The sequence below is a fragment of the Dendrobates tinctorius genome, unplaced genomic scaffold (assembly GCF_039654945.1).
Source record: "Dendrobates tinctorius isolate UK_male_01 unplaced genomic scaffold, ASM3965494v1 ptg000135l, whole genome shotgun sequence".
Taxonomy (NCBI): domain Eukaryota; kingdom Metazoa; phylum Chordata; class Amphibia; order Anura; family Dendrobatidae; genus Dendrobates; species Dendrobates tinctorius.
Genome location: NW_027361803.1, coordinates 476,847 through 500,063, shown reverse-complemented (window position 1 = coordinate 500,063; position 23,217 = coordinate 476,847). Strand labels below are relative to the sequence as shown.

Below are 23,217 nucleotides of genomic sequence, written 5' to 3'. Positions count from 1 at the left end.
CACCAGCGAGATCGCTGTGTGTGACATCCATCAGCGACCGGCCCCCCCGCCGGGTATCGCTGATCGTGCACAGCCGTTTTTTGATCGTTGGTCTCCGGCTGGCCAGCGCGCATCGCTGCGTGTGGCAGCAGGAGCCAACGATCAGCGAGGCTCCCAGCGCTGGTGCTGATCGCTGGTGAAGCTGCCTGTTTGGCAGCTCACCAGTGATCATGTAGCGATGCACCAGCGATCCTGACATGGTTCGTATCGTTGTCGGGATCGCTGGTGCATCGTTTAGTGTAACGGGGCCTTAACACACAGCTCAGCATTTAGAGCTCTGCTAGATCTGCAGTAGCGAAAAATCTGATTGTATCACAACTGCTGCACCCAGTACACTAATTGACACCATCACTGGAATCAGGGTCTCTGCTCCTACATCATGCTGCTCTCATGACTGTTTGTTAGGCTTGTGTTGTGGCTGTCAAACAAACAGCTGCAAAACATTCAGCCACGGGGACTTGAACAAATTTTTCGAGCATGCCGAATACACTGTTAGTACCCGAGCATGCTCGAAAAACACCTTATCCGAGCACTTTTGCTCATCACTATACTTGGTGGCCCTGTTGAAAATCTAGCATTTGTGTTAAGAGCTTCAAGGTCATGTCATTGTTTAGATGTTCTATATAGATAGGCGGGACAATACAAGCGCAATAGGGTCTTAGCCGATACACCAGTAATGTATAAAAAAAAATGTGGTAAACGATCACCTCATGTGATCCCACATGCAGATTACATATTTTCAATGCGTTTCGCAGTTAGCACTCTTCATCAGGAGAACCACAACCTGTCATATTCTCTTTTTTGTGAGTTTTCCCAGGAGTCGAACCCACAACCTCTATCATTGCAGGCAACAGCTAAAACTATGATCTACAGGCTTTGGGTTCAACTTTTTTCTTCTACTGTTTATATATGAGAATTAAAAGCACAGGGCCTGCAGAAGTAACAGCTACACCGATCCCCTGGTGCCAGAGGGTGGGCTCCTCTACCACATAAGAAATGTTATCAACAGTGACAGTGAAAGATTTGGGTCATTTAAGCTACTACCACAAGATCATCTTTAAACTCCTCAAAATGGCCAGTAATGCCTCAAAATGCCAGCGCTCCAAAATGTTCACTTTGACCATGGCTTTACCAAGCCCCACTCCTTGTGTCACATGGTAGGAGGGGGCCCTGTTTTATGTTTTGCCGATGATCATCTCAATCAGAAATTTGACTTGAAGTGTAGCTGTAAGCCATGGGGTGGTAGAACCGGCGCAATCGGTGGAAGTCCGTGACAGATTTTGACCTGGAAACGTTCCGTTACACTAAATTAGAACCTAACAAACAAATTATGTTTTATCACATCAAAGAAATTCTACTAGAAAATTATGTAAATTTTCAAAGTATGAACAAGATATCTAACTTTCCCCTTATTCGCTCTAGAGTACTTTATGCTTTCACATCTAAAAACTCCCCGACGCTTTGTTGGTAAGATTAATGTAGACATACATCGCCAAGAAGCCCAGGGATGCAAATTCATCAGTCTCTGTTATTCCGAGATTTTCCTGCTTGGCTGGACAGACATCACAGAGCTTGATAAAAGGTCCCATGTGATAGAATTCACTTTTTGTGCTCATTGTTCTACATTTGCAGGATATATGAAAGCTCTGTAGATACCTAGAGGTCTTCACACACTACAGAGCAAGGACAATTACTGACGTCGGGGTACGTGCTGGTAATTAATTACATTTTTGTTCATGGCATCGCTGGAGGCATGGTAGTGTAATACAAGAAAAAGTTGAAGGAGTTGTACAAATTTACAAAAACATGACTTAAAAAAATGGAGCTAAAAAAAAACTGTGCCCCACTTGTCTACAGGTTGGGAATGGTATTGCAGCTTAATCCAATTAACTTCAATAGAACAGAACTGTAATACCAAACATAACTTATGGTAAATGGAATGCTGTTTCCCCTTTAAAGCTGATCTTCCAGAGTCCTTAGTTGCCTTCAAAACAGGAAGCACCTACTCAAAAAACACGCGTGAGTCCTGCTTCCCGACCCAAATGCTGTGATTGTCTATTCAAACTCATACAAGAAAATCTGTCAATCACTGTGCATTGGCGAGGGAAGCAGTAGTTAAAATCCCTGAGTGTGAGGGTGAACTCATAAGCTCACTCTCTCCTTGGGCCAGGAAAGCAGGACTCACAGGCTTACTCTTTCCTAGGGCTAGGAAAGCGGGACTCACAGGCTCACTCTCTCAGTGGGTGAGGTAAGCGGGACTCACAGGCTCACTCTCTCCTTGGGCCAGGAAAGCAGGACTCACAGGCTCACTCTCTACTTGGGCCAGGAAAGCAGGACTCACAGGCTCACTCTCTCAGTGGGTGAGGTAAGCGGGACTCACAGGCTCACTCTCTCCTTGGGCCAGGAAAGCAGGACTCAGAACACTATTTCAGTGGGTGAAGAAAGCAGGACTCACAGGCTCACTCTCATTTGGTCAGGAAAGCAGCACTCACTCTCTCGATGGGTGAGGAAAGGGGGATTCAAAGGCTTTCTCTATGATTGAAAATGGGAAACATGACTCACAGACTTTCTCTAAGAGCAGACGGGGGAAGCATAACTCGTAGGCTATTTTAATTGGGGGGGGGGGGGGGTAAAGCCCGGACTAACAGGCTTCCTCTATGAAAGGATGGGGGAAACCAGACTCACAGGTTCCCTCTATGACTGGGTGGTTAAGCAGGACTCACAGGCTTTCTCTATGAGTAGGAAGGGGAAACGGGACTCACAGGCTTTCTCTATGAGTAGGAAGGGGAAACAGGACTCTGACTAGGCAGAGGAAGCAGGAAGCACAAACTTTCTCTGGGTGAATGAAGCAGGAAAAGTAGGCTGAGCAGGCTTAATGCGAGGAAGGGAAAGCAGAACTTATGGGCTCTCTCTATGAGCAGGTGGAGGAGGCAGGGCTCACAACGACTATGAGTAGGTGGGCATCACAGGACTTATAGACTCTCTTTATGACGCAAATGCTTACTCTATGCCAGACTCACAGGCTTTCTCACATTATTCTGGCAGCATTTAACCACTTTTTAAATGAAAATACTATTTGGTAATCAAACTGTAAATAACTATATCTCCAAAATCCCATGCTTCTCTCAAAAATTAGATGCGTCTCTCAGGTGTTTACTCTGTAGTAAAAAATGTACATTGAGATATATAATGAAATAGTCTGGGCAGGTCATATTTAATAAAAAGGATCTCATATCTATGGCCATAACAACCACATATCAGGACACAGCCAGGCCAGCACAATTCTTGGAGATGGTAACTGAACAACAATACGGGCGTTACATCAGGACTGGAGGCCACGCAGTGGAGAACATGAGGCGTATGGGGAAAAGTGAGAAGTGGCCTGTATCATGAACATCCTTAATGTAACTGGGAAAAGTTGGGAAATCCTAGATTATGTTGTCCCAGAGGAGTAGCTTGAAGCTGCTGGTTTACTGGTGCAGAGAGACATTTTGGCATCTTCAACAGACGTGACTGCTATACCCAGGGCCGTGCTTAGAGTTTATGCTGCCCTAGGCACTTTTAGTGCTGCCTCCCCCATTGGTGAGTATGACTGTCATGATTTGTAGTTTTGCCCTGTCCTGTATTTTGTATAATATGTCATTTAACTTTCCTCTGGTTGTATTTGCTGTAAATTAACCATGTCTCCTTCCCCCAATACTTTGCAATGTCTTGTGATGTACCTGGACCATAATCTAATTTAGGCTTGTGTCAACAGCTAGTGGAACTGTGGCTATTGTTTTGCTAAGCAGAAGATAACCTACAATACACATCCTGTAGACTCAGTGGAGCCCTTACATTTCTAGAATCTTCTGATGGACCAAACCATTGAATAGTAGGTGTGACCCATACCCCCCTTCAGATGGGCTGATCCCAGGAGCCCTGACAATACATTCTTCTTTTAAGATCAGTTGTGATTTGAGTGCGGATGTGGAAGGAGTCACGAACTGAGTTGAGGCCAGCTCGTGACGTCCGTGGGATTGTGTGGAATCCTGTGGACTTTTGCAAGGATTATTGTTATCGCATCTGGCACAAGGACTATCGTGAGGTGCCCGGATTTGTTTCCATTGTGTGGACTTATTCTGGACTTCTCATGGACTCCAAGGACATTATGGATATTTGATGTTGTATGCTCCCTGCCTAAATAAATCTCGTTGGATCGTCCCTCGGCCTGTTGTCCCTTCTTGCTCTGTCGTATACCCCGTCACAAACTGGTTGGCAGCACTGGGATCAGAGCAGAAGGAATGGAGGACAGCGGCCCATCAACATCTGGAACCAGCACCGCAGAGTACAAGAACTGGACTGCGGTGAACCTACAAACAAAGGCCCGTGAACTGGGAGTCAGCTACAAGGGACTCTCCAAGGAGCAGCTGATTGAGGCTTTGGAAGGAGTTCGCCTGCAAGATGACGCTGAGGAAGGATCCCCACAGCAAATGGAGGAAAGACTGGAGCCGGAGGTAAATACCCAAAAAAGTCAGTGGGTTGTGTGGTACGAGGAGGAGTTGGCATTGCTGAAAAAAGAGGCTACCATAGAAGATAAGAGGGAGGCCATTCATAGAGCTCAAGAGAGGGCATTGCTGGAGAGGCAGCTCACTGTGGAAGCAGCTAGAAGCTCCAGACAGACTGTAACCCCAGCATCCACCAGGAGGGAACTCCCCAGAGTGTGCCGCAAAGACTTCAAGCCATTTAATGAGGCTTCAGGTGACATTGATGGCTTCTTCCAGGACTTTGAGCATCAGTGTCGATTAATGGAAGTCCCGGAAAGGGAGCGAGTCTGACATCTGGTGGGGCTCTTAGAGGGTGGAGCTGCCGCAGCCTATAGAGCTATGGACCCTCGGTGGAACTGTGAGTATACGGAGATTAAACAGACTATTCTAGAACATTATGCTGTGACCCCAGACACTTACAGGACCCAGTTCCGTACTTTAGCCTGTGATGAGTAAGTGTCCTTCAAGATGTATGCCCACAGACTCAAACAAATATGTCATCACTGGCTGGAGGGAGAGGAGGCCTTAACTTGGGAGACCTTCCTCCAAGTCATCCTAAAAGAGCAGTTTTACTTCAAGTGCCCCGCTGAGATCCGGGAATGGGTGTGTGAAAGGAGACCAGCCACTGTGGAGGAAGCTGCAGCTCTAGCTGATGAGGCTCTCACCATCAAGCCTCAGTGGAAAAAACTACTACTCAGTGAGAAAAAAACTACCAGCCCCCCAACGCTGGCGGCCCCTGGTCCTTCGGCCTCTAATATTCACCATCCCACTAGACCATCAACTCATGGTGACCTTCGTGTGACTGTGCCTCGCATTACTCCTGCTCCACCTTCGGGACTACGACGTGGAGGAAGAATCCCAGAGCGCAGATGTTATAGATGTGGGCAGCCTGGGCATCTGCAATTCCAATGTCCAAGTGTTCGGAGGCAGGACAGCTACAGACCGCCTTTGCCTGTTCATTATCTACAGCCCCCCTCACCAGGGGGAGAGGAGTGGCGTACATATTCATTACTGTAATGAGCCGTACCAAGTGACCGCTCACACAGGAAGAGCTGGGGCGCCGGAGACCATCGGAGCTGCAGCTGGAGAAGGTGAGTATGATGTCATGGAGGCAGGAGGAGGAGGGAGGAAGAGAAAGGAGGTGGAGGGGGACCCCGGTGTAAAAATAAATAAATAAACAGTGCACAGGTGCCGCCCCTCCGCAGAGTCCCGCCCTAGGCACGGGCCCTCGAGTGCCTACTGACAAATACGGCCCTGGCTATACCAGTGCACATAGTACAGCTCTCCTCACCTTTACAAAGTATCAGTATGTCTACTGACAACTCTTCCTCATGCCTCAGAAAACTTCCTGTCTGATGTCGTCTCTTCGCTGTCCAGTTTCCTGAACCTGAAATGTAAATCTCCAATTAATAAAATATACTGAAAAGTTATATATAGTGTAAATTTAAAGAGTGATGGACATTTAAGGACAAATATTAAAAACTGTATAATGCATTTAACTCACGTATTCTGTTTGCATTGTTTTCACTTTTACTTAAAATAGACCTTTCACTTGCTCTTAATATGTCATTGCTTTAAGTGCTCTAAATGTCGCTGTTCTCCTGAATTTAGCGTTGTTTTTCATCTTTCTGCCGTATCACCTTTTGGGTGCGGCTTTATATTCTTTCCCCCTGCCGGCATTTCCTGCTGTTGATTGGTTCTTTTGGATGTTCAGCCACTCTGATGTAGCATAAAGCCTCTAGGGTTTATCTCTCTGCTGTTTCTGTTGCTATTTACTCTGCATCTACCGTCTGTTTAATTTTAGGAAGTAGGCGAAATATAATCGAACATTATGAACTTTTAACTTAATTTTGTTTTTTGGGACTTACTTTACTCACTCTGGAATCTTTTCCTTTTTATCAGCATGCTTTGACTTTTGTACGTAATTCACACTCTGCTCTGCCCTCGGTTCTTTAGGAGTGACGTGTAGCGCTCGACCGCCTTTTAGGCTCGCTCTCTCATCATACCTTCCTTTCGGCTGCACTGCTACTTTAAATCTCAGGAGCACCGTATCCGGCCACGGATGACGATACAGTGTCAGCGCTTCATCCCGGATCCGGCTCTCAGGCTTTTCGCCGCACGGCGACGGAATAGAAAAGCCGGATGTGTGAAAGTAGCCAGTTTAGACTGCCATCTTCTAGTCTATGGTTAGGTCTGTCTCTGCTCACGCAGGAACCAAAAGGAAATGCAGGTCAGGATCTTGTCTGTACAGGAGCCGGGAGGGTCAGTTGCAGTTTTTAGTTTGTTACCTATTTTCCCGAGTGAGTGGCTACTCTATCATAACACATTTATACCAGATTTTAAAAAAATGATGGCAAGAAACCTACCTTTTTTAAGTCTGCACTTGTCTAAACGATGGATGGACATATGACCAGATATTACACTCAGCCTCCTCCATTGAAACTGACTGCGTTTACTCATTGAGCTTGTGCCTGCAGGACTCTAGAGTGAACGCAGTGAGAAGGCAAGTGTTTCAATGGAGAACCCTGAATAAATATATCTGGTCATATGCCTCATCATTTTCCATCATCTCATGAACAAAAGTGCCCTGCAGGAATCACAGAAACCTATCTAATCAAAGGAGCATGGCTTAAAAACCTGTCACCAGGTCCCATGTGGCAAATTTTTGCCCTTAAATTATACCTGCCGCTCCCCTCAGTAATCAGATTTTGTTGTGTTTTTGTTTTTAATCCGCCATATAGTTCCAGATATACAGGATGGCTCTTTTCAGTTACTGAAAATTTTTATGGTTCCAGATCTAAGGGGCTTATTAGTTAATGCTAATTTTTATGATCTTTACCAAAGGGGTCTAGTTCACAGGATCCTCTGGGGCGTGTCTTTAGGCTGCCTTGTATTACACTGTAAGCACCGCCACTTTGGTAAAGATCACAAAAATTAGATCTAAATTAAAAGGCCCATAACTCTGGATTTGTAAACCAGATTTTATGGAAAAAAAAAACAAACAATAAAAATGAATACTCAGGGGAGTAGCAAGTATAGAAGAGAAAAAAAAAGTTTCAATAGGTGCAGAAGAAGTATAGTAAATGAAATTATTTTGAAATATGAAAAAAAGCATAAAATATGGAATTGTTTAGTCAAAAATTGCTAAAAGGGGTTGTCCTTTTAGGAAATTCCCCTTTGTAAGAAGCGCTCACCAATGATGAAATGACTATAGGTTGTTCTGCTCCTAGGAACACACGTGATCTAGGGTAATCTGCAGAAGGATCTGGAAAGAAGTATTTATTTTCCCTGCAACACTACCATAGAAGAAATAAAGCATTAAATAATGTTTATTCCTATCTGTGGGTTAGCTGTCTAAGACAGCACAGGTCATCTGGAGGTAGAAGGACCTTTTGGTGCCCCACCCTACACCGCCTCGAACACAGCACCCCCTCTAATAACTCAGAATGCCCTAATAAATATATAAAAACTGGTTTTCTAAAAGAAAAAACTTCTTTAATCCTTCATCTGCTCTGGGTTCAGACAGTACTTTTATCTATATTCATTGTTAGAAAATATTAGCATGTTCCAACATGGCTTCCACATGGAGGGGGTGACGCATGTCATTGATGTTGATAACATATGTGACTCCGCACATGAGGACAAACACTGTCAGGAAAAAAAGTGAAGACCGGCACAGAAAAAGAAACGGCATTAACAAATCAAGTAAAGGACACAGACAGTTGAGAATAATGTTTTTTGTTTTTTTTTTAAATGTCTTCGCTGTCGCCATTTTGCTCGATTTGTGCATCGAAACCTCAAAATTTCAGATTCACCAGAATTTCACATTTTTGTGAAATTCATAATAAATTAAATTCGTTATGAATAGAGTTCGGGCAAAATCGATTCATGCGACCTGATTCATCAACATCCAAAGTACTTGTTCTCACCCACAAAGCTCTCCACAGTGCAGCATCCCCCTACATCTCCTCCCTCATTTCTGTCCATCGGCCTAACCGACCGCTGCGCTCTGCAAACGACTTTCGACTAACCTCTGCACTAATCTGCCCCTCCCACTCCCGACTCCAAAACTTCTCCCTCGCTGTACCGATCCTCTGGAATGCTCTACCCCAAGAAATTAGGACCATTCACAACTTGCACAGTTTTAGGCGCTCCCTCAAAACACATTTGTTCAGAGCGGCCTATCACGTTCCCTAATCAAAGTCATTCTATGTATAAGTGTGCGTTTGTAGCCCATTCACTATCTCCATCCATCCCCCACTCCCTCAAGATTGCTGGACCTTCACTGTAAATACACACCTGTACTTTGTATCTCCCCCACCTCCTTGTAGATTGTAAGCGCTCACGAGCAGGGTCGTCTTATTTTGCTTTATTTATTGTATTGTTAACGTTGTTACTTACGACTGTTGTGTTTGAAACTGTTGAACTCTTTAGCGCTGCGGAATATGTTGGCGCTATATAAATAAAGATTATTATTATTATTAGTTTACAGAAAGAAAGTTGCCCCCTGATTGGCCGCTATAGGTATCAAGGACAGGTTAGATGAGTCCTATTCTGTTTCAGAACCCACAATAAAGGCTTCACATTAAAAAAAGGAATAAAATTAAGAAATACAAAAGTAAATGAATCCATTTTACCGAACAGGAAAAAAAAACTAACCAAATTTTTCCAGAACAATGATCTTATATTAGCGCCAAATAAAACGTATGCAAACATATTGACGGCTCATATGGTATGCCGGAGAATAAAGCAGATTGGTAGGTCAGCAAGACACAAGGAAGGAAAAAAAGTGTTCTGCAGATTACATGAATAACATCATATTATAAAACACTTATGATTTTCAACTTCATGAATATCTGAACAGTTTACAGTATTTCATGGTTATATGGAGATTGAGCAAGAGCCTAGAAAATCAACCTGGCTCTATAAAGGGTTATTCACCAAATAATCAAGTTATCTCCGATCCATAGGATCCAACCTCTCCCCCCCCCCACCCAGAGGTTCTTAGAACAGGGGTCTGCAGTCTCATCCTGGATGGAGCAGAGTTGTGCATGCTCGGCCTCTGCTCTGTCCATTATCTATAGAGCTGCGCTCGGCTATTTCCATCAGTTCCGTAGACAATGAATAGAGCAGAAGTAGTCCCATTTTCAGGATTACTAGTGGTCCCTGTGGTCAATCCCCCATGGGCAGATTTTACTCATCATAAACGGTATGCCAGGCACGGAGAGGGGCCCAGAAATATTTCTTGCACATAGGCCCCAAGCTGTCAGTGTCCGCTCCTGGTGGGGCTAGTACATAAGGATCTATTCACATGTTGCAGTCATTTGGCAGGTACTCCAAATTTCATTCCTTTTATGAGAAGACAATACAATGTCCTGAGCCGACCATAGAGGTTGATACAACAATTCTTTTAATTGTGAACTGTAATTTCAAGTTTTTTTTTGTTTTTTTTAAACTTTTTATCACATTCCAATCACTTGGTGGAACCGCTAAGAACCCCATCAATCCCAAGAACTGGATCTCTCCACAGCCCCTTGTGAATGGGGAGGTCGTTTATATTGCTGATTTGTTCACTCTCATAGGACTGTTGAAGACCAGTAGAGCGCAACGCTCAGCTATTTCTTTTAGCACCATTGAGAACAAATGGAGCAGCAGTACGCATGCTCAATCACCACTTAATCTACACTGACCTTTTCAGAGCCCCAATTTTTGGGATCGGTGGGGGTCCCAGTGGTCAGACCCCCAGCAATCAGAAGGATATGCCCAATCCAATGGATAGTGGATAACTTCCAAACTTGAGAATACTCCTTTAATGAATTTGGTTTGCCTTTCAGCTGCCCTTGCCCTAGAGAGAAATGTCCTCCAGCCACGGAGAGGTGACGTAAATTATAGTCAGGGCCGGTTTTAGACAAAGTGGGGTCTGTTAGCACCACTCCGGATTCCTGCTCTGACAGGCAGGGTCTCCAGCGTGTCAGTCCACTCACCCACGCTGCGGTTGGTTCCTCTCTTCCTCCTGCTCCCAGCAGCACTTCCAGACGTACCCTTAGGGCACGTGCGTGCAGTCCCACCCTCTTAAAAGGCCAGCACGTGCACTTGCAATTTTCTTCTCAGCCAATGGTTGAGAGGCATTATGCATACATTGCTTCCTCTTCACTGGGAGGTGCCTGAGCAACATTCCTGTTTTGCAGTCTATGTTGTGTAAGGTTGTATTCCAGTCCCTGCTGCACTCTGGTGAAAATCCCACCTGCTGCACTCTGGTGCAAATCCCGCCTGCTGCACTCTGGTGCAAATCCCGCCTGCTGCAACTCTGGTGCAGATCCCGCCTGCTGCAACTCTGGTGCAAATCCCGCCTGCTGCAACTCTGGTGCAAATCCCGCCTGCTGCACCTCTGGTGCAGATCCCGCCTGCTGCAACTCTGGTGCAAATCCCGCCTGCTGCACTCTGGTGCAGATCCCGCCTGCTGCACTCTGGTGCAGATCCCGCCTGCTGCACTCTGGTACAAACACTGCCTGCTGCACTCTGATGCGAACTCTGCCAGCTGTTCCCTCCAGTCTGTCCTCCGGGTCCAGCTGCTGTGCATCCATTGGTCTGTCCTGCAGTGGCACCTGGCATTCGTCTAACCTCACCATCACAGGCTCTTGTGAACAGTCTGGTGTTCGCTTAGTTATGGCCCCCCCCAGGCTCTCCACGGTCCTTGGCGCAGTGGTGCCACAAACCACGTCCGTGACAGGGCCCTGGGCAAAAGTTTAAGGTTTGGGCCCCAAATGCTAACATGTTGCACCATGACACAGAAACATTTTGGCTGTATTTACATGCGCTGAGTTCAGGCCGTTAAACGAGCGTGATCAACAATATTGAAGTCGTTCAAAGCTTGTTTCCCAGCCTCTTTACATTGGCTGAGGAAGAATTAAGGGCACAGAACGATCGATAGTAGATTAATCTGTCCCCATGCAGTATCATGTTATCAACAGCACATCTACAGTTTACAACGGCGATGTGCTGTTGAGAACAATGATTTCTGTTCCGACATAAACAATCCAATCACTTGATGAATATGCAGCATTTTGCTTGTTTAGTATAATACACCCCATAGTCCTCCACATAGTATAATGCACCCCATAGTCCTTCATATAGTATAATACACATCTCATTGTCCTCTATATAGTATAATGCACACCCCATAGTGCTCCATATAGTATAATGGGCCCCATATCCCTCCATATACTTTAATACACTCTCAATAGACCTCCATATAGTATAATACACCCCCATAGTCCTCCATATAGTATAATGCACTCCCCATAGTCCTCCATATAGTATAATGCATTCAATAGTCCTCCATATTGCATAATGCACTCCCGTAGTCCTCCATATAGTACAATGTATTCCTCATAGTATAATGCGCCACATAGTCCTTCATATAGTATGATGTATTCCCCATAATCCTCTATACTGTATAATACAGCCCCCATATAGTACATATAGTATAATGCACCCCATAGTCCTCAATAGAGTATTACACAGCCCCCATATAGAATAAATAGTATAATGCACCCCATAGTCCTCAATAGAGTATAATGCAGCCACCCGATAGAGTATAATGTACCACCTCAGAGTATAACACAGCCATCCTATAGAGTATAATGCAGTAATCCCATAAAGTATAATGCACCCCCTCAGAGTATAATGCAGCCATCCCATAGGGAATAATGCAGTCCACCATAGAGCTTAATGCAGCCCCCTCAGAGTATAATACAGCCCCCTCACAGTATAATGCATCCCCCTAGAGTATAATGCTGCCCCCTCACACCCAGTATAATGCAGCCACAATAAAGTATAATGCAGTCCCCCTTAGAGTATAATGCAGACCTCATACAGTATAATGCAGCCACCCCAGAGAATAATGCAGCCCCCTAGAGTATAATGCAGCCCCCTCATAAAATATAATGCAGCCCCCTCATAGAATATAATGCAGCCCCCTCATAGAATATAATGCAGACCCCCATATAGCATAATGCAGCCACCCTAGAGAATAATGCAGCTCCCTCATAAAATATAATGCAGCCCCCTCAAAGTATAATGCAGCCACCCCATAAAATACAATGCAGCCACCCCATAAAATATAATGCAGCCCCCTATAGAGTATAATACATCCCCCTCAGAGCATAATGCATCCCCCCAGAGTACAATGCAGCCCCATCATAGAGTATAGTGCAGCCACCTCTGTTGTGAGTTCATTTTCCCCTTCACTACTGAGGCCCGAGGAACTCCCTCTTCTGGTGAAGAAAGGTAGTGAGCCTGATTGTCAGACACCTGGGGCTGATGATGATGACTGGCTGAGTGGAGTTAATGACTGGATATAAGGCTGCCGACGCCCTTCTGGCCTGCGGGTGTTTTCTCTGTGGACTTCTAGGAAATCAGTCTGATTCCTGCTCATCTAAAGCTAAGATTTCTGCTTTGCCTTTTTGCATTAGTGTTTTGTTTTCCTTGCTTTTCTGGATTCTGCCATTCCCTGCTGGGGTGAGCTGAATCTCCTTTTGCCTGTTGCTCTGTCTTCAGAATATTCCTGAGTACTGACATAGCCTTTTTTGAAGCCTAGCGTCTTCAGGGCCTTTTTTTACTGTCAGTTTGTTGGCTCTTATTTTCATAGGTTTTTTCAAGGATTGCAGACAGCAGCCTTCCTGTCCTTTCCTATTTAAGCTAGCTTGGGCCCCATCTTTGCTCAGTCTATCTTTCTGTCTGTGTTTTGTTCTTTCTTCTTGCTTCACCGTCATTATATGTGGGGGGCTGCCTTTTACTTTGGGGTCTGCTCTGGGGCAGTTTAGATTTCCCTTTCTGTCTTTAGGCTATGTAGTCCTCTGGCTGTGATCGAGGGGCCTAGGGCATCGTAGGAGCCCCCCATGGCTACTGCTAGTTGTGTTGATAGGTTCAGGGGTCTGCAATCCGATAGCTGCCAACTTCTCTGGTTTTCTGGACTTATCTAGCATTTCTATTTTTGCCTCCTACGGTGACTCAATTATAACAGAATCACCCGCCATACCGCAGATCCTAGGGTACTCAATTGCAGGAAAGAATTGTATAAAAAAAAAAAAAAAAAAAAAAAAAAATGTGTATATTTTTTCCTCTATATCTCTGAGGCCGTAGGGGGAATTTTTTTTTCTCTCAATGGAGATAAAGCAATTGTCTGATCGTGTGGAGCAGCTCGCTGCGGAAGTGTGGGGAATTTCCGCCTACCTTGCTCATTCACATGCTTCTGAACCAAAGATTCCTACACCTGATGTATTTTTTGGGGATCGGTCTAAATTTTTGAATTTCAAAAATAATTGTAAATTATTTTTTGCCTTGAAGCCTAACTCGTCAGGGAGCTCCGCGCAGCAGGTTAAAATTGTCATCTCTTTGCTGCGTGGCGATCCCCAGGATTGGGTATTTTCTTTGAAACCAGATGATCCTATTCTGACTAATGTGAACGCATTTTTTCAGGCCTTGGGGTTGTTGTATGACGAACCTAATGCCATTGATCAGGCTGAAAAGACCCTGCTGGCATTGAACCAGGGTCGTGATTCTGCAGAATTGTACTGTCAAAAATTCCGAAAGTGGGCAGTACTTACTACCTGGAATGATAATGCCTTGGCTGCTCTCTTTCGGAAGGGGTTGTCAGAAGCCGTAAAAGATACTATGGTGGGATTTCCTGTTCCCTCTGGTCTTGACGATTCTATGTCTTTAGCCATTCAGGTTGATCGGCGTTTGCGCGAACGCAGAGCTGCACGAGAGGTGTTGCCACCTGTTGAACAGATGTCTGAACCTATGCAATGTGATAGAGTTTTTTCCAGAGAGCAGCGTCAGGAGTTCAGAAGGCGTAATAAGTTGTGTTTTTTCTGTGGAGATGCCTCGCATATTATTTCTGTCTGTCCTAAACGCAAGAAACGCCTTGCACACACGTTTTCTGTTGGTGATGTTCAACCTAAGTTTCTTCTGGCTATTACTCTGATCTGCTCCCTGTCCACATTTTCCGCCAAGGCTTTTGTGGATTCGGGAGCAGCTCTAAACCTAATGGACTTGGATTTTGCTAAACGTTGTGGATTTCCGATGACACCTCTGCAGACGCCTATCCCTTTGAGGGGGATTGATGCTACTCCTTTGGCTAAAAATAAACCTCAGTTTTGGACCCAGGTAGTAATGCGGGTCGCCCCAGACCATCAAGAAAATTGCAGGTTTTTGGTGTTACATAATCTGCATGATACTATTGTTCTGGGGTTTCCCTGGTTACAAATTCATAATCCAGTTTTGGATTGGAAATCTGTGTCTGTGGTGAGTTGGGGTTGTCGGTGTGCCTTTAGTGAGGCTCCGGTGTTTTCCACCTCTCCTCAGTCGCATGATGTTCCTGATTATTTGGCGGACTTTTATGATGTATTTAGTGAGAATGAGTCTGCGTCTCTGCCTCCTTATAGGAGTTATGACTGTGCAATTGAACTGAGGTGGTGTAACGGGGTGTAAATTTCCCAAGGGTCGGCTCTTCAATTTATCTGTACCCGAGCACGAGGCTACGCGATCCTATATTAAGGAGGCGTTGGAGAAGGGTCATATTAGACCATCCTCGTCACCCTTAGGTGCCGGTTTTTTTTTTGTAGCCAAAAAGGATGGATCATTAAGACCTTGTATTGATTATCGTGCTCTCAACAAAATTACTGTTAAATATCAGTATCCGTTACCCCTGATTTCTGATCTATTCTCCAGAGTTAAAGGTGCTTGCTGGTTTACCAAGCTTGACCTCAGGGGGGGCGTATAATCTTATTCGCATTAAGCATGGGGATGAATGGAAGACGGCGTTTAATACTCCGGAGGGACATTTTGAGTACCTGGTGATGCCTTTTGGGCTCACTAATGCCCCTTCTGTCTTCCAGTGCTTCATGAACGATATTTTCCGAGATTTTGTCGATAAATTTTTGATTATCTATCTGGATGATATTTTGATCTTCTCCAAGGATTGGGATTCTCATGTGGAACATATTCGGACTGTGTTCCGGATCTTGAGGGAGAATTCCCTGTATGTCAAAGGATCTAAATGCCTTTTTGGAGTACAGAGGATTTCTTTTTTGGGATTTATTTTGTCCCCTTCAACTAATGAAATGGACCCGGCCAAGGTACAGGCCATTTACGATTGGGTTCAGCCCACTTCTTTGAAGGCCCTCCAGAAGTTTTTGGGTTTTGCTAATTTTTATCGGAAATTTATAGCAAAATTTTCTAGTATTGCCAAGCCATTGACTGATTTGACTAAGAAGGGTGCTGATGTGTTAAATTGGTCTCCGGAGGCTGTTTCTTCCTTTCAGGAGCTGAAGCGAAGATTCACCTCCGCCCCGGTTTTGCGGCAACCTGATGTCTCACTTCCGTTCCAGGTAGAGGTGGATGCTTCTGAGATTGGTGCAGGAGCTGTTTTGTCCCAAAAGGATCCTGTAACATCTAAAATGAATCCCTGTGCTTTCTTTTCCCGAAAGTTCTCTCCATCTGAACGTAACTATGATGTGGGGAATCGGGAACTGTTAGCCATGAAATGGGCATTTGAGGAGTGGAGACATTGGTTGGAGGGAGCTAAGCATCAAGTCGTGGTCCTCACTGACCACAAGAATTTGATTTACCTAGAGTCGGCTAAGCGCTTGAACCCTAGACAGGCTAGGTGGGCCTTGTTTTTTACACGTTTTGATTTTGTGGTTTCTTTTCTTCCTGGAACTAAGAATGTCAAGGCTGACGCCCTCTCTAGGAGCTTCTTTGCTGATTCTCCTGTGGTGACCAAGCCTGCTACCATCTTAGGCGAAGGGGTAGTTCTTTCTGCCATTTCGCCCGATTTGAGACGTGCTCTGGAAGAGTTCCAGGAGGACAAACCTGAGCGTTGTCCCAGTGGAAAGTTGTATGTTCCTGACCAGTGGAAGAAGAGAGTGATGTCTGAAGTTCATTGCTCTGCTTTGGCTGGTCATCCAGGTATTTTTGGTACTAGAGATCTGGTGAGTCGGTCTTTTTGGTGGCCCTCCTTGTCTCGTGATGTCAGGAATTTTGTGCAGTCCTGTGGGACGTGCTCCTGGTCTAAATCGTGTTCTCGCTCTAGTGGGTTGTCGATGCCTTTACCTGTCCCCAAGAGGCCATGGACCCATATTTTAATGGATTTCATCTCTGATATGCCTGTTTCTCAAAGGATGACTGTCATTTGGGTGATTTGTGATAGGTTCTCTAAGATGGTTCATCTTGTACCACTCCCTAAGTTGCCGTCTTCCTCTGAATTGGTGCCCCTGTTTTTACAACAGGTGGTTCGCTTGCACTGGATTCCTGAGAACATTGTATCTGACAGAGGAGTCCAGTTTGTGTCTAGATTTTGGAGAACTTTCTGTTCCAAGCTGGGAATTCAGTTGTCCTTCTCCTCTGCTTTTCACCCTCAGACCAATGGGCAGACAGAGAGAACAAACCAGACCTTGGAGTCATATTTGAGATGTTTTATTTCTGCTGATCAGGATGATTGGGTTTCATTTTTGCCCTTGCCCGAATTTGCTTTAAATAATAGAGCTAGTTCTGCCACTTTGATGTCACCTTTTTTTTGTAACTTTGGGTTTCATCCTCGATTTTCTTCAGGGCAGGTGGAGCCCTCTGCCTGCCCAGGTGTTGACACTGTGGTGGAGAGAATGCACCAGATCTGGGCCCAAGTGGTGGATAAGTTATCTCTCTCCCAGGAAAAGGCCCAGCGGTTTTCCAACCGACATAGGACCATTGGTCCCCAGTTTAAGGTTGGTGATATGGTGTGGTTATCATCAAAAAATATTGCTATGAAGGTGGCTTCTCCTAAGTTTAAGCCTAGATTTATTGGACCTTACAAGATTTTGGAGATTATTAATCCGGTCTCTTTTCGTTTGGCTCTCCCTGTCACACTTAAAATCCATAATGTGTTCCATAAATCTTTGTTGAAGAGGTTTGTTGAACCTGTTGTTCCGGGGGTTGCACCTCCAGACCCTGTATTGGTTGAAGGTAACATGGAATATGAGGTAGAGAAAGTACTGGATTCCCGTCTGGCTAGACGGAGACTCCAGTATTTGGTTAAGTGGAAGGGTTATGGTCAGGAGGATAATTCCTGGGTCTCTGCCTCTGATATTCATGCCAAAAGATTGGTGCGTGCCTTTCATCGGGCTCACCCTGATCGCCCTGGTGGCGTGGTTGAGGGTTCGGTGACCCCTCCTCAAGGGGGAGGTACTGTTGTGAGTTCATTTTCCCCTTCACTACTGAGGCCCGAGGAACTCCCTCTTCTGGTGAAGAAAGGTAGTGAGCCTGATTGTCAGACACCTGGGGCTGATGATGATGACTGGCTGAGTGGAGTTAATGACTGGATATAAAGCTGCCGATGCCCTTCTGGCCTGCGGGTGTTTTCTCTGTGGACTTCTAGGAAACCAGTCTGATTCCTGCTCATCTAAAGCTAAGATTTCTGCTTTGCCTTTTTGCATTAGTGTTTTGTTTTCCTTGCTTTTCTGGATTCTGCCATTCCCTGCTGGGGTGAGCTGAATCTCCTTTTGCCTGTTGCTCTGTCTTCAGAATATTCCTGAGTACTGACATAGCCTTTTTTGAAGCCTAGCGTCTTCAGGGCCTTTTTTTACTGTCAGTTTGTTGGCTCTTATTTTCATAGGTTTTTTCATGGATTGCAGACAACAGCCTTCCTGTCCTTTCCTATTTAAGCTAGCTTGGGCCCCATCTTTGCTCAGTCTATCTTTCTGTCTGTGTTTTGTTCTTTCTTCTTGCTTCACCGTCATTATATGTGGGGGGCTGCCTTTTGCTTTGGGGTCTGCTCTGGGGCAGTTTAGATTTCCCTTTCTGTCTTTAGGCTATGTAGTCCTCCGGCTGTGATCGAGGGGCCTAGGGCATCGTAGGAGCCCCCCCTTGGCTACTGCTAGTTGTGTTGATAGGTTCAGGGGTCTGCAATCCGATAGCTGCCAACTTCTCTGGTTTTCTGGACTTAGCTAGCATTTCTATTTTTGCCTCCTACGGTGACTCAATCATAACACACCTCAGAGTATAATGCAGCTACCTCAGACGATAATGCAGCTGTCATGATCCAGGTCAGATCTGACAGATTAAATGCACAAAGTAACCTTTTTTTTCCCTTGGCTGTGTGCCAAAGGTGGTTTTGCCCCCGGTGGCCATTAGGGTCATTGCACTGTGGTGATTTCAGGTAGTTTTCCCCCCGGTGGCCATTAGGGTCATTGCACTCTGGTTACCTTAGTCTGAGCAAGTGATTATGTAACAGGTGTGATTGCTCTATAAAAGAGTATCAGGTGTGTTAATCACTGTTGGTGATAGTTCCTCATTTGCAAGCAAGCCTGGGTAAAGAATGGAGCTGAAGGAGAGTCACGGGCAGCCCAGTCAGAGTGCTGGAGTAGCAGCTATGGTGTCTGCAAGGAGGGCTGGCATGGATTGGTGGAGTGTCAGCTATGGTGTCTGCAAGGAGGGCTGGCATTGCTTGGTGGAGTGGCAGCTATGGTGTAGAGCTGCACTCGGGATCCTGGACTCGGTTGCGGAAAGCTGGACTCAAAATGTTGGACTCTTTGGCAGAAAAGCTGGACTCATTTGCTGGACTCTGTTTCTGGACAGCTGCACGCAGGTGTGGACTCTGTTTGCTCCATGGCTGCACTATGGTGCTGATAATAGTCAAGGACAACTCAGTCAGAGTCCTGGAGTGGCAGCTATGGTGTCAGCGAGGAGTTTGTGGAAAGCATTGTGGAGTGGCTGCTATGGTGTCAGTGAAGAATTCTTGCAAAGCTTGGTGGAGTGGCAGCTATGGTGTAGAGCTGCACTCAGTTGCTGGACTCTTTTGCTGAAGCTGCACTCAGGTGCTGAACCCTGTTGCTGGACAGCTGCACTCAGGTGCTGGACTCCGTTGCTGGACAGAGCACCCAGATGTTGGACTCAGTGGAGGAAAAGATGCACGCAGGTGGTGGGCTCTGTTGCTGGGAGCGTAAGCAACAGAGCAAAGCTAAGTGGTGTTCCCCTGTTTTGTCACTTTTCCTTATGTGTGTTTAGTGCAGTGGTGGGATTAGTTTCCGCACCGACCAATTCCCTAGTGAGGGTTTAGGTGCAGGGCGAGTCAGGGTTTTTAGGTTCCTGATCGGCGCCCGGTGCGGAACCGGCCTAGGGAACGTTAGGAGTGTAGAGACACTGACTCAGGGGAGTGCAGGAGGTCTCCACTTCCCCGTTCCCTATCGCAGGGCCACCATTGTTTTTGTTACCCAGGTTTTCCCTATTCCCTTATTGTATTAGTTACCGGCCTGCGGGCCGCGTCACATAGAACAATTACACGTGCCACGTCCTGTTGTATCAGTTACCGGCCTGCTGGCCGTGTCACTCAGGACGGGGCACGTGACAGCAGCCCCCTCTTAGAGAATAATGCATCCCCCTAGAGTATAATGCAGCCCTCTGCACGCCACTGACTGGAGGCCCCTAGGGTAGCGGGGGCCCTAGGCAGATGCCTAGTTTGTCTGGCCAGCCCTGATTATAGTGAATCTTTTGGGCCACAACCCTTCCGCAAAGCCCTGCTGACTTTTCAAAAAGTTGACGGAATTGCTGGAGAGCCGCCAAAAGTTGCAGAAATAATATATACCGGTAACTATGTGTTACACAGAAATTGCAAATTTTCTACCCCTGTTTTCTGGCAAAATCAGAAGACTCTCAATTAAAAGAAGGTGTGTGGTGGGGGATCCTCAATTCAGGCTCTTCATCTCTTGGACAGAGAGGACACTGGTTATAAAGAGCATCTCACTGAGCAAAACCAACTCATAAAAGAAGACAATAATAGTATCTCATTCCATAGAAATGGATAATGTCTTGCTGAGCTGGCAGTACGCTCCATTATAATATTTGTATTCATGTGTCCGGGCTGCAGTATGATTATAATGTGCAAACATAGAGGAGAACCGCACGGACAGCACGAGGCACAGCTGACGCTCTGATGTACTAACAAAAGATGTCTAGAAATAATCATCTATATTTAGTGTAAAATTCAGAGACAATAACACACAACCCAACGCAGAAATCTTCCTAGACCGAGAGCGTGACCCATTCTTCTTAACTGGAACAACACTGCGGATTCAGGCCACAGGAACATCGTTATAAATGTCCATTTATTATCTATGCTAGTGAAATATTAACGCGCAGCTCTATGTGTTAAGATACGTATTTTTGGACATAGGAGGCAACACTATAATATTTATATTCTTGTACATAGGGGCAGTATTATAGTAGTTATATTCTTGTACATAGGGGCAGTATTATAGTAGCTATATTCTTGTACATAGGGGCAGTATTATAGTAGTTATATTCTTGTACATGGGGCAGTATTATAGTAGTTATATTTTTGTAAGTAGGGGAAGTATTATAGTAGTTATATTCTTGCACATAGGAGAAGTATTATAGTAGTTATATTCTTGTACATAGGAGCAGTATTATAGTAGTTATATTCTTGTAAGTAGGGGCAGTATTATAGTAGTTATATTCTTGTACATAGGAGCCATATTATAGTAGTTATATTCTTGTGCATAGGACAGTATTATAGTAGTTATATCCTTGTACATGGGGCAGTATTAAAGTAGTTATATTCGTGTATATAGCGGCAGTATTATAGCAGTTATATGCTTGTAAGTAGGGGCAGTATTATAGTAGTTATATTCTAGTACATAGGAGCAGTATTATAGTAGTTATATTCTTGTACATAGGAGCAGTATTATAGTAGTTATCTTCTTGTAAGTAGGGGCAGTATTATAGTAGTTATATTCTAGTACATAGGAGCAGTATTATAGTAGTTATATTGTTGTACATAGGACAGTATTACAGTAGTTATATTCTTGAACATAGGAGCAGTATTATCGTAGTTATATTCTTGCACATAGGGGCAGTATTATAGTAGTTATATTCTTGTACATGGGGGAAGTATTAAAGTAGTTATATTCTTGTACATAGGGGCAGTATTATAGTAGTTATATTCTTGTAGAGAGGGGGCAGTATTATAGTAGTTATATTCTTGTATATAGGGGCAGTATTATAGTAGTTATATTCCTGTAAGTAGGGGCAGTATTATAGTAGCTATATTCTTGTATATAGGGGCAGTATTATAGTAGTTATATTCTTGTACATAGGACAGCATTATAGCAGTTATATTCATGCACATAGGAGCAGTATTATCGTAGTTATATTCTTGCACATAGGGGCAGTATTATAGTAGTTATATTCTTGTACATAGGTTATATTCTTGTACATGGGGGAAGTATTAAAGTAGTTATATTCTTGTACATAGGGGCAGTATTATAGTAGTTATATTCTTGTACAGAGGGGGGCAGTATTATAGTAGTTATATTCTTGTTCATAGGGGCAATATTAAAGTAGTTATATTCTTGTACATAGGGGCAGTACTATAGTAGTTATATTCTTGTAAGTAGGGGCAATATTATAGTAGTTATAATCTTGTACATAGGAGCAGTATTATAGTAGTTATATTCTTGTACATAGGAGCAGTATTATAGTAGTTATATTCTTGTACATAGGACAGTATTATAGTAGTTACAGTATATTCTTGTACATAGGAGCAGTATTATAGTATTATAGTAGTTATATTCTTGTACATAGGAGCAGTATTATAGTAGTTATATTCTTGTACATAGGGGAAGTATTAAAGTAGTTATATTCTTGTACAGAGGGGGCAGTATTAAAGTAGTTATATTCTTGTAAATAGGGGCAGTATTATAGTAGTTATATTCTTGCACATAGTAGCAGTATTATAGTAGTTATATTCTTGTACATAGGACAGTATTATAGTAGATATATTCTTGTACATAGGAGCAGTATTATAGTAGTTATATTCTTGCACATAGGGACAGTATTATAGTAGTTATATTCTTGTACATAGGAGCAGTATTATAGTAGTTACATTCTTGCACATAGGGGCAGTATTATAGTAGTTATATTCTTGTACAGAGGGGGCAGTATTATAGTAGTTATATTCTTGTTAATAGGGGCAGTATTATAGTAGTTATTTTCTTGTATATAGGAGCAGTATTATAGTAGTTATATTCTTGTACATAGGAGCAGTATTATAGTAGTTATATTATTGTATGTCAGAGCAGTATTATAGTAGTTATATTCTTTTACATACGGGGCAGTATTATAGTAGTTATATTCTTGTATATAGGAGAAGTATTATAGTAGTTATATTATTGTATATCAGAACAGTATTATAGTAGTTATATTATTGTATATCAGAACAGTATTATAGTAGTTATATTCTTGTACACAGGGAGCAGTATTATAGTAGTTATATTCTTGTATATAGGGGCAGTATTATATTAGTTATATTCTTGAACATAGGGGGCAGCATTATAGTAGTTATATTCTTGTACATAGGTGCAGTATTATAGTAGTTATATTCTTGTACATATGAGCAGTATTATAGTAGTTATATTCTTATACATAGGAGCAGTATTATAGTAGTTATATTCTTGTATATAGGGGCAGTATTATAGTAGTTATATTCTTGTACATAGGGGGCAGTATTACAGTAGTTATATTCTTGTACATAGGGGCAGTATTATAGTAGTTGTATTCTTGTACATAGGAGCAGTATTATAGTAGTTATATTCTT

At 43.9% G+C, this 23,217-nt stretch overlaps 1 protein-coding gene across 4 annotated transcripts in view; it reads right to left on the bottom strand.

The window, feature by feature from the left end:
• Nucleotides 1-23,217, bottom strand: part of RAB27B (RAB27B, member RAS oncogene family) — a 294,567-nt gene that overhangs the window by 113,733 nt on the left and 157,617 nt on the right. For 2 of the 4 annotated variants that reach the window (XM_073543827.1, XM_073543828.1), the window contains one exon: nt 5,857-5,952. The exons of the other annotated variants lie outside the window; for them this stretch is intronic. The gene's annotated coding sequence lies outside the window, so the exon portion shown is untranslated. The remainder of the gene's footprint in view (nt 1-5,856; nt 5,953-23,217) is intronic. 4 annotated transcript variants of the gene reach the window in all.